Here is a 12,803-nt window from a genome sequence, read left to right on the forward strand (position 1 = left end):
AGCAAATCAAATATCAAATACTTTTCTGTTTTTCTAAATAGCTTTATTCAGTTATCTATATAATAAAAGCCTAAGCAACCATTATGGCGGAACGACCAAAATGACCGGTTGCTATGATGCGCACTGACCACCAGGGGGCAAACGCTCAACACAGGTGCTGCCCCCTGGTGGTCAGTGCAGTCCCACAGGGGGAGCGCCTCTCAGCCAGAAGCTGGACTCACAGCTGGCGAGCGCAGTGGCCGTGGCAGAGCTATGGAGCAGCGAGTTGAGCGGTAAGGAGCAGTGAGCAGGCAGGCGGTACGGAGTGAGGGGTCCCGGACTGCGAGAGGGATGTCCACCTGCCAGCTTAGGCCTGTTCCCCGCAAGTCCCAGACTGTGAGAGGGCGCAGGACTGGCTGAGGGACTCCACCCCCAGTGTACGAATTTCTAGTTAAAATATAAAAGTAATGCATGTTCACTACAAAGGAATCAGAAAATATAGAGCAAAGCAATGGAAAAATAAGGGTATCATCCAGAGATAAGCACTGTTGATATTCTGGCATTGCCCACACATATTTAGGAACAAAGATGTTACCAGATAATATACACTGTAGTGTAATCTGCTTTTTGTCATTCATGAATATGGTGTGAACATTTTTCTATGTCAGTAAGTATGGATCTACATCACATATTCAAAGCTGCAGAATATTATTGTATCACTAGAGGCCTGAGGCACGAAATTCGTTCAAGGCCTTCGCAGCCGCGGCAGCTGCCTTGATCCTCCCTCACAGCCTCAGGAGGCTGCCTGGATCCCGTGGCTACAGCCCCGGCTTCATCCCGGAAGGACGTCCGGTCTAATTAGCATATTATGCTTTTATTATTATAGATCATTATTTGACCTAATTCTCTTCTGATGAACATTTAGGCTCTCCTCCTTTTATTCCTCTTTTAAATCATATTGCAATCGCATCCCTATATATCAATAATCTTCAAACTCTAATGTGACCAAGAATCACCTGTGTTATTTTAAATATACGGATGCATGGGCCCCACATCTAGAGATTCTGCTTCAGTAAGAAAGGCATAAGACCCAGCCTCCTGAGTTTTACCAAGGACTCCAGGTGATATCGATGTTGGTAGTCCTCGAACCACACTGTGAGGAATATACATCTTTGCAAACTTGTCTGGTGATTTCCTTAGGACAAAGTTCTAGAGGTGAGGTCGTTATTGTGGCAAAGGCTAAAATAACATGCAGTGTTTTAACCATCTACCTCATTTGTAGTATCCATATTGATTTTTTTTTTAAATAAAAGATTGGGTAATGAAGGTAGTATGTGCTCTAAGTCAGGAGGCATGCTTGAGGTACTGGTAAACAGGGTGTCTGTCCAAGAGCCCTCAGAATCGGTCCTGCAGGTGTCTATGGGATACAGAAATCCTCCTCAAGCAGCCCCTTGGTTCTCCCACTGGAGCCTGGCAATGAGAAGAGTTGAGGAGGAATGGGATGATGACACAAGGTAAGAATGGGTTCAACATCTTGGCTGGAGAATTTGGTTCCTGAAAGGGGAGGGTGCCTGCCACTGCTATTAAATATATTTACACAGGAGATCGCTGCCCACAGGGGTCACCAAACAAGATAGCTCCACCCCTAAGCTCTACTTATGTAAAATTCACATTTCTACCCCAGGTTTTCCAGGTGTTTGAGAGATGAGAGCTGGAAAGTGCAGGTATTTATTTATCTCCAGGATATGAGCATGCTTAAGAGTACACATACTCAGAGGAACGGAGGCAGGCACGGGTTCCCCTGCGCAGAGTCTCCAAACTCTAGAAGGAGGAGATTTCCAACTATAAGGTTTACATAAAGGACAATGTTGCCCAAGGTGACAAAATATGGAAATCAAACCAGTAGACATCCAATTTGAATCATGTAAAGAAGAAATGCTGTCTTCCCGTTTGCGGGGATAAATGTTATTCAAGTATGATACACATACAGGAAAGTGTTCCAATTATAAGTTTACAAGTTTGACACATTTTCACAAAGTGAACACACTGGCTAAACCAGCATCCAGATTTAAAAAAAAAAAAAAATAGAGGAATACCTCCAGCCCAGACATCCTGTGGTGCCTGCTCGCAGTCACTATTCTCCCCAAAGTTAGCCACCACCCTGATTTCGAACAGTTTTCATTGGTTTGACTTGTTTTTGAGCTTTATATCAATGGAATCATATAATGTAGTACTCTTCCAGAACCATTTCTGGCTAGATTTTATAGCTATAGCTAATCATTTCATGCCATGTGTAGACATGTCTCAATATTGAAGAGCAGATATCCTCCAAAAATAAATTTTAAAGTACATATTTCACATAAACCAGTGTCTATTTGTGCCATCAAAATTGGGTGGCTTTTTCTACGTTGAGCCCATTGAATCTCTGGGGTCCTTGTGCCTGTCCATAGTAAGTAATAAGGACCCTAACAGGCTACTTCCAGTGTGTATTACAGACAACTTGAGAGGCGATATAATGCAGTGGGGAAAGGATTAGCTTTGCAACCATACAGAACTAAGTTCAAATAGAATCATCTCCACTTACCAGCCACACTCTACATTCTCTCTCTGGGGCTCAGTTACCTCTGCAGCTGTAAAACAGGGGCGATATCTCTTTGGGTAGTTGTGAAAATTAAGCAGGCTTACCAATGTAAAGCACTTGGCATAAAATAGGCGCCCCAAAAATATCCATTCTCTTTTCCCTTCAGAGACCAAACCTTGATTAACCATCAAATTCAGCCTGTTGTATACACACAACCTAAATAAACACATCTTCTTTTCCTTTGTTTGTTTGTAAATAAATATATTTTCAATGGTAGCTAATTGAACCGCTAACTAGCAAGTATAAAATTAATTGGAAACCAGCTTTATGATCCAAGGGAATTTAAAATGGTTGATGTCGTCTTTTACAGAACTGAGAAATGTCATTGCTCATTCTTCAGAACCCAGGATGGCTTCATGTCCCTCCCATTTCCCACCATGCTGGCTTAGCTGTTTATTTATTAATGATTTCTCTCATAAAACCATTGTTATCTCAGCTTCCTCTGATGGCCTAGGAGCACAGAAAATTACCATGTTCCAACAAGACTACAAAGCATTCAAATGCCTGTGCTTCCCGAGACATTATCATTTTATTAATGGCCATTATGCCAACCCACTTATAATGGCCTTTTCAGTCAGACACATGCACGATCATGTAACAATCGGGTGAATTCTGCATTCTCACCCGTATACACACGAAAATTTCTGGCAGATTGCTAATGAGCTGATGTTGGAATTACAGAGTGGTCTGTTATCATTTGTCCATTCACAGTTTCCTCACCAGCCCATCTGTGCTCGGAACAGAGCCACCGCGGAGCATGCAGGCTGGGACCGTTTCTCCATTTACACCTTTTGCCTTCAGAGGCCTCTGGAAAAGCCGTCCCTAATTAAAGATTTTAGCAAACATATTGCCAGCTTTCTAACACTGTTATGAAACTGCTCTTGTTTGTTAGAAAAGGTGCTGTTTGTCAGCAGTTTGTAGATTTAGATATTTAATATGTGTTTCTGTAGCCCTGCATAATATTTGTGTTTTTAGAATAATTCAATTAGTATGTTATGCATGTATGTACCTGCAAGCTCAATAAATACACAAGGCACATGCGCTATCAAAACCTCGTATAATTATTCAGAGTCACAAGGACCAATAAACATGGTGTATTTTTTGTGGACACACAGACTTCTCTACAGAACAAGGTAGAATCGAATACTCTGAAAGGTGGGAACTGTTAAAACAAAATAATCAGTTTGAGATCCAGGCTCAGATAATTTGGGGCCAGGGCAAAGTACATTTTACCTGATATATTTGTATAATTAAGGTACATTGGGAAAGAATCGGATTTCCCTGGTAGAATATGCCTAGTTGAGTGGACAGATGTTCGCTCGCACTACCAGCTTAACTGTTAGAGTGGAGGCTCTCAGTCACTGGGTGTGGCTGGGGCTGGGCGGGGAAGGTGTCAAATGGGGAGCTTTGCAATACTCTCTCCCACCACCACCATCAAATTTAGACACTCTCCCATTACACCCAGTTGAGAATTGCTGCTTTAGAGCTCTGAGGGAACAAGAGAGATGCCAGAACTAAGAGCTTTCAGCCCCAGGAAAAGACTCAGATCATTCATCTTGGAAACAGGTTCATTTTCACTCTCCCCCCGCCTCCCCCGGTTATCGTGCAGAGGAGTGCCCCCTCTGGTAATAAGATGAGTAAGGTTTCCGAGACCAAAGTCACCTCCTTAGAGAACACGGAGGAGCCTGGGGCCTTCACCACCAAGGCCAGAATAATACCTCCCAGGGGTCCAGCACCTCGGGGATCAGAAGGTAACTCTGTAGGCTGCTTTGGAGCCATTTCCACCAGGGCCCTGTGACACTGAGGAACTGTGAGATGCAGCTGGTGTGGAAGCTTTGTGGCCACTTATCACTCTGATATTTTATAATGTAGATTTTAATTCAATCTTTGAATTAAATTCAAGATGGAGGGAGGTACCACAAATTATAAGGCAAGGTCTGTGTTCAGAAAGAATTTGCACATTAGAGAGCTGGTATACATACATAAAAACAAAATGCCCTTCTTAATACCACAGGTTAGCCAATGAAAAGAGCCAGATGATTGGCATAGATGCAGGGGCATTCAGGGGCAAGAAACATCGCCTTTAGAAAGGATGACTTGGGGAGGTGTAGGACTCAGAGCTTAAGAGAGGGGGCAGTAGACTCTATGAGCTAGGAAGATAATGGGAAAGGACAGGAGTATTTGGGGAATTATGAATTGGCCACTTTGGATAGAGCAGAAGTTTTATGTGTTTGTGGCAGGATACTGGGAAAGCAAGGTTTCAAGGGTAAAGGGCTACTCTGTCAGGGCTAAGAATTTGTACGTCACTTTTTTTTTTAAGATCGTTAATCCTTTTATTTATTTATTTTTAAATATATTTTTATTTATTTCAGAGAGGAAGGGAGAGGGAGAGAGAGAGAGATAGAAACATCAATGATGAGAGAGAATCAGTAATCGGCTGCCTCCTGCACGCCCCACTCTGGGGATCGAGCCCAAAACCTGGGCATGTGCCCTGACCGGGAATCGAACCATGACCTCCTGATTCATAGGTCAACACTCAACCACTGAACCATGCCCACTGGGCTATTATACCCTTTTAAATAGACTTTATCTTTAGAGTTATTTTAAGTTCACAGCAAAGTTTAGCAGAAAGTACAGAGGGTTCCCATATACTCCCTCTGCCCACAACTGCACAGCCTCCCCCACCATAAACATCTTCCACTGGAGTGGTAAATTTATCACAATTGATGAAGCTACTACATTATAATTTCAACTGATGAACCTACATTGACACATTATTGTCAACCAGTCCATAGTTTACATTAGAGTTCAACCTCAGTATTGTACATTACACGGGCTTTGACAAATGCATAATGACATATATCCATAATTATCTATATATATATAATCTATATATAAAAGACTAATATGCAAAGTGTCCCCTCAAGAGTTCGACCAGGAGACCAGGAATTCGATCACTCGCTATGACATGCACTGAACACCAGGGGGCGACGTGGAACGAAGGAAGGCCACGATCAGCCCTGATCACCGGCCAGGCCTAGGGACCCTACCCGTGCACAAATTTCATGCACTGGGCCTCTAGTAGCAATATAAAAACCCTCTGCTTCACCTACTCACCCCTCCCTTCCCTCTAACCCTTGGCAATTACTTGTCTTTTTATTTAATTCAATGTTTTTGCCTTTTTCATATGGTTGGAATCATATAGCATAAAGTCTTTCAAATTGGCTTCTTTCACTTAATAATATCAGCCTACTATAATATTTCAGACTACTTAAGATTATTTTATGTCTTTTCATTGCTTGATTAGTCATTTCTTTTTAATGCTGATGATAGTCCATTGTCTGGACATACCAATTTACTTATCCATTAACCTACTGAAGGACATCTTGGTTGCTTTCAAGTTTGGGTAATTATGAATAAAGCTGCTGTAAACACCATGAGCAGGCTTTGCATGAACATAGTTTTCAAAATACCAACAAGTGTGTTTGTTAGATTGTATGGTAAGAGTAGGCTTAGTTTTATGAGAAACTGCCAAATTATTTTCCAACTGGCTGTACTATTTTGTATTCCCACCATCAATGAATGAGAGCTCTTCATGTTCCACATCCTTGCCAGCATTGAGTATTATCAATGTTTGGCCATTCTAATAGGCATGTAGTGGTATATTATTATTGTTTTAATTTGCATTTCTCCAATGATATATGATATGGAGCATCTTTTCATGTACTTATCTGTCACCTGTATATCTTCTTTGGTGAGGTGTCTATTAAAGTCTTTGGTCCATTTTAAATTGGGTTGTCTTTTATTGTTAAATTTTATTAGTTTTTTAAATATATTTAGATAACATTCCTTTATCAGATATGTTTATTGCAAATGTTTTCTCCCAGTATTAGCTTTGTTCTCTCATTCTCTTGATGTTGACTTTCTTTTGTATGTGTTTTTTAAAATATATTTTTATTGATTTCAGAGAGGAAGGGAGAGGAAGAGAGAGATAGAAACATCAATAATGAGAGAGAATCATTGATTGGCTGCCTCCTGCATGCCCCCCCCCCCCCCAATTTGGGATCAGACCCAAAACCTGGGCATGTGCCCTGACCAGGAATCAAACCGTGACCTCCTGGTTCATAGCCACACCAGCAGGGCTGATATTAACTTTCTTAGAGCAAAAGTTTTTTGTTTATTTTTTATTTCAATAAAATCCAGCTTATCAATTATTTATTTTGTATATATGTCTTAGGTGTTGCGTCTGAAAAGTCATCACCAAATCTAAGATCTAGATTTTATACTATGTTATCATCTAGGCATTTTGTAGTTTTGAGTTTTACATTTAGATCTATGATCAATTTTCAGTTAATTTTTATCACAGGGATAAGGTCTGTGTCTAGATTCTGGTGTTTTTGTTTTGTTTTGCATGTGAATTAATGTACAGTTGTTCTATCACCATTTTTTGGAAGGCTATCTTTTCTGTATTGTTTTGCCTTTATTCCTTTGCCAAAGATTAATATGTTGTTTGGATCTATTTCTGGACTTTCTATTCTGTTCCACTGATTTATTTGTCTACTTTTTCACCAGTACTATCCTGTCTTGTTTTCTATAGTTTTATCATAAGTCTTGAAGTTGGGTAGTATCAGTCCTCCAACTTTGTTCTCCTCCTTTAATATTGTGATGACTATTCTGGGTCTTTTGCCTCTCCACATAAACTTTAGAATCAATTTGTCAATATCCACAAAACTACTTGATAGAATTTTTATTTGGATTGTGTTGAATCTATAGATCAAATTGAAAAAAAACTGACATCTTGACAACATTGAATCTTCCTATCCATGAACATGGAATAGCTATACATTATTGAGTTGATATCTTTCTTCATAGTTTTTTAGTGTTCCTCATGTAGATCTTGTACATATTTTGTTAGATTTATACTAACATTTGGGGGGTTGCTAATGTAAATAATATTGTATTTTTAATTTCAAGTTTTATTTGTTCATTGCTGGTATAAAGGAAACTGATTAACCCTGCAACCCATGGTTGAGCTCAGCCTCAAGGAGTAGGGAAATGGATTCTACTTTTTAAAAAAATATATTTTTATTGATTTCAGAAAGGAAGGGAGAGGGAGAGAGAGACAAAAATATCAAAGATGAGAGAAAATCATTTATCGACTGCCTCCTGCACGCCCCCAACTGGGGATTGAGCCAGCGGAATCAAACCTGGGGCCCTTCAGTTCGCAGGCCGACGCTCTATCCACTGAGCCAAACTGGCTAGGACTGGATTCCACTTCTTGATAAGAGAACTGCAAATTCACATGGAAAAGGACAAGGATACTGGAAGCGGTGAAGAATCTGGCCATAAATGCAATGTTTATAACACCTGGATTCAAATCCCAGATCTTCTCACCATGTGACCATGAGTAAAGTTCTTGAAAACTGGCTTTAAAAGAGTACTGACCTCTTAGCATTAAACAAAGTGACCCATGTACAACACTTAACATAATGCCCAGTCTACATAAGTAAATAAATATGAAGGCACTATGTTGCCAGCATCATGGTGTCAGAAAGATGAGTTGGGATACATATGGTCTTTTGGGATTGTGGGCCTGTAATAGGTTGATGTTGATGAAAGTTGAAAGACTTTGCCATATTTGGGAGGAACAATAAAGGATGAATCTTTAGGAATAGGTGTCCATAGAACTGAGTAACTAGGACAATGGTGATGCCATTGACAGAAGAAGGAGAATCAGGAAGGTTGCTGGCTTGGGGACAGATGACTAGATGTCCACTTCACTGGATCTCTAGCCTAGTTTCTGGGAGTTTTATGAAAGGGATGTGGAGACAGAGTTTTCAATGACTTTGCTTAGTATGGCACAAAACACAGAATTTAATGATCAACCAAACCAGAGTTTTCATTTGGAAAACCTGCTATTGCTTACCATTTCTTCTACATTAAGGATGGTTACTCTGAAGAAAACTTAGGAAGAAGACTCCCCATTAGTTTGATTTCCCAGAGGGGCATTCATTCAGGATTCTGTGGCACACTTGACCCCAGTCCCAGTGGAGAAGTGATTGTCTTTATATTCACAATACAACCTGGGTTTCAAGGTGCCAGAGGTCAGGATGATGGAGGTGTTTTTACTCAATCTCACGGCTCTAGTTTTTACAACAACTTTTAATCTAACCAGTGTTCACTTGCACTAGAATAATTCAAGTGCTAACTCCAAGGAAGACTCTCAGAGCCTATTAGCTTAACCAATTGCCAGCCAAACAAAATAACAAATTTCCCATGTAGAATGATTTAGTGCAGCACGACTAGGATAAATAATGAAGGCATTTGTTTATGCCTACTTACAACATTCCTCGTAGGCAAAAAGGGGATGAAACATTATTCTAAGCCCGAGAAGGCAGCCGGTGCAGGCTCATCAAAAATATGCATTTTCTTTTGTAGTCAAAGAGTGTGAGTTTGCTCTGCTTCACCTCTGGCCTGAGCTCCTCTGATATCCATGTAATTTAAATGAGAGAGTCATTCTAGGGAGCTGTCACATTTCAAAGAGGTGACCTGTTTTGGATCTTGAAAGGATCCCTAGTGTTTGGGCTCACTCCTGGGTGAGGTGGTGTCTTAGAGTTCTTGCAATGTCATCCAGAGAAACAGACCTTGGAAAGTCTAAATAGAAGTTGTTTACCTTGTCCTTTTTGCTTGTTGTGCAAATGGGCCTCCATTTTGGAGAGAAAACAAGCACATTTCAAGCTCAGTCTACGTCAAAATCCACCACTGCTGCCAGTCAAACCTTGACAAAAATTTTTAAAATCGAGTTTTTATTCATTCCTGGAGTTGCCTAACTTTCACCATGAACTTTGTGGCTAAGCTATCCATAGCATCCTCCAAATTGACCCCAAGCTAGTTGGGTTCCACTTCAGAGGACAACTTGGTTGAGATACTTGACTCCTTGTTCTTTCTCCTGAGAAACTGGTTCCTCTGAGTCCCCCTACTTACATCTGGCCCCAGAAAGGAACTCCTGGTCCTCCTGGGAACAGACTCTCTCAGGCAAGCATGCTGGTCAGAGTACCTTATTTCAAGCTGCAACCAGATGTGGATTTCTAATCCATCCTAAACTTTATACAGCTGTACTGGGAACCACTACTTTCCTAACATTCCCCTTTGGTCCATATGGGTGAGGTTTGTTGGGAAAACTCCCACTAAAGTCACTCTCCAGACAACCCAGTTAAAGAAGACCCCTTCTCCATTTAGGGTTCATCCCGCAATAACTGGCTTCTGTTTTGATGGCACAGAGCTTCCTGTACTTTCTCAACTGCTCAACTGGAAATGCTCTCTTTCCCTTTTACCTGCCAAATTAGGTTTAAAGAGAGAGTGCCTGGTTCATGGATCCTAGGAAGGTGTTAAATATCTCTGCTTCTAGGAATCCAGCTAGAGACATTAACACCTACCTCCTGGCTCAAGAGTGGGTGTTAATGTTCTCACTGCCAGGACGTCTTTGATCCAGGGCCTTTCCTGTCGCCAGCGCTCAGCTAGTGCCAGGGCCAAGGAGAGCAAGTCACCCCAGACTGGCCTCCTGACAGTGAGGAGCTTCGTTAGGTGAGCACTAAGACAACAACTCCATCTTTCTAATAATTTCTAAAGCACCTTGAAGAGGAAGACAGTTCCAAAGACTGAGAATATAAAGAACATGGAAAACATTAGTTCTCATTATAAATGTGGGTAGTATTCTAATTTACCAAAGCAAGTTCACATAAAAATAATACAAACCTTTTACTGAAGGTTTACTTAACATACTTGGATTCTTACCACAATCCTGAGAGGCAAGTATTATTATTATCATTTTTACAGATGACTTCACAGGCTCAGAGAGAGTAAATAGTGGGGACCCTGCAGGCTGATCTCTGTTTGGCGGCCAAGTCCATGCACTGAACCACAGCTCCCTGTTGGATTGCTAATCCTGACAATAACCTTGAGTGCTAAGGCAGGTGCTGTTTTATAGAAACCGAGGGCATTTTGATGGAAACAAAAAGTAGAACACTTTCTATTTGACCTCAAGTCCCACTGAGTCCAGACTAATGTACTTTCTACCGGACCACTCTGTCAATGACCACCCCAACTAACAATGCTTTCCCCAAGGCGTCATCATTCATTCATCCTTTCAGACAACTTATATTCACCGCCATTAAAGAATTTAAAAATATTTCAGATGCAACAATAGTATTGTGATTATGGTTTTTGTCTGTGTGTTTTTAAAGTGTCCTGCCAGCCTGTGTAGCTCAGTGGTTAAGCATCAACCCAGGAACCAAGAGGCTGTGCCGGTTCGATTCCTGGTCTGGGCACATGCCCGGGGTTGTGGGCTCGATCCTCTGTGGAGGGCATGCAGGAGGCAGCTGATCGATGATGTTTCTCTCTCATCAATGTGTGTATCTCTCTATCCTTCTCCCTTCCTCTCTTTCTAAAAAAAATCAATAAAAACATAATTTTAAAAATTAAGTATCAAATAAATAAATAAGTGTCCTTATTTTTTTCCAAGATATGTATTGAACAAATTATAGATTGACTAGCCCAGGTATTTATGGGCTCTGAGCTCTTGGACATGATGCATAATAATAAACATCCTGCCAACTCTTGATTATTTAGAATTATCTATTACATGGTCGTTAAAAATCTCAATAAACCAACAAAACAATCAAAACTTTAAATGTGCTTTTCTGTCGTGCCTTACATTAAAAAATATGAGGTAGGGGGAGGGATTCGGGTAGGGTTTCATATTTCTGAGGATATTTTTTGATAGTTGTATACAACCTTTTAAATTGTAATTGCATATGTGTAATTTCCAGTAAGCTAATAAAAGTAATAGTCACTTTTACAAAAGCAAACAAAACAGAAACAGTCAGAAAAACTTACTACTTTGGGGTAAGTCACTTCTAATTATTTTTATAGTGAAAAATCCCTTTATAAAGTAGGCAGTTTGAGGTTGCCTATAGTTTCAGTTTAGAATCTTGTGTATTGAATTTCCTTCAAGTGGGGCTCACTGGAGACTCCCCAGGGACCTAGTGACATCAAAGTTCAAGTCGAGTCCAGGTTCGTGGTCTCACAAAATCGAAGAATGAGTGTCACGGACCAAGAGGTAAGCAGAGTTTTTATTACAGAAAAGCTCCCTGCAGCAGGGAGGGGACCTGAATGGGTTACTGCAGAAACTCACTATTGTAGGGGTTTAAATTGTCCTGTTCTTGCCCTCTATTGGCTCTTTCAAAGAAACACCAGCCAATCTCCTTTTGCCCTCATCTCCCCACTTTCGGTTCCCTGCTTTTGGGTTCAGGGGGAAGGGAAGCTCAGTGGTTGACTGGTACATTCCGCCTATCTTACTCACATCCTGGCCATCTGGCTTATTTCCTCCTTATCTACCATCTTCTCTCCCCATGGTCCTTACCCTAAACTGCCTGATCCCGTCTAACTCCTCACTAGTCCCTCCACCTTTCCCAACTGCTATCCCATACTAGGAGGCCAGAGATTTCTCAATAGCACTCTCAATTCTTGCAGATAGATCCCTGGAGTGTTTGAATTAAAAACCTCCCAGTCTATTCTATTTGCCCAGTGGCTTTGATATAGACCCTGCCAGGGCTGGGTCTAGAGTTCCCTTAACTTGGAAGGAAACACCCCAGCCTACAGCAAGTGCTCACAAGACAATAGAACTATAGCACTTCACTGCAATACACTTTGCATCCTTGAGCACTCAAGGGGGTAACCTTAATGAGCACAAAATATTCATCTCTAATAAGAACATGCTGTCATAATCACCCTACATGTGATAAATATCCTAGAGGCTTTCTCTTTGTTAGGTTAATGCCTTTCCACAAGGTAATTTAACCAATTCTCTAAAAAATAATCATGTTATCAGGCCCCAATATAGTAATATGATGTTGGTTTTTTGTGTGTGTGTTTTTAATGTTTTGAATCTTGTTTTAAACAAATTTCATCCAAATAAATGCTCCCTTTTTTAACTGGCACCAAAGCTTGTGTTGTTCATTGTAATCAAGCTCCCAGTTGGCTAACTCCTCATCTAACAGTATGTCTTCTGATTTCATTTGAGCAAAATTTATCATCCACACGCAAAGATAGAAAATGTGTGAATGTCTAAAGCTTATGAAAATTAAGAGGCCATGCACGCTGGTCCTAAAAATAGTAGATAATT

This window comes from Eptesicus fuscus, chromosome 9 (assembly GCF_027574615.1).
Source record: "Eptesicus fuscus isolate TK198812 chromosome 9, DD_ASM_mEF_20220401, whole genome shotgun sequence".
In the NCBI taxonomy this organism is placed as follows: Eukaryota; Metazoa; Chordata; class Mammalia; order Chiroptera; family Vespertilionidae; genus Eptesicus; species Eptesicus fuscus.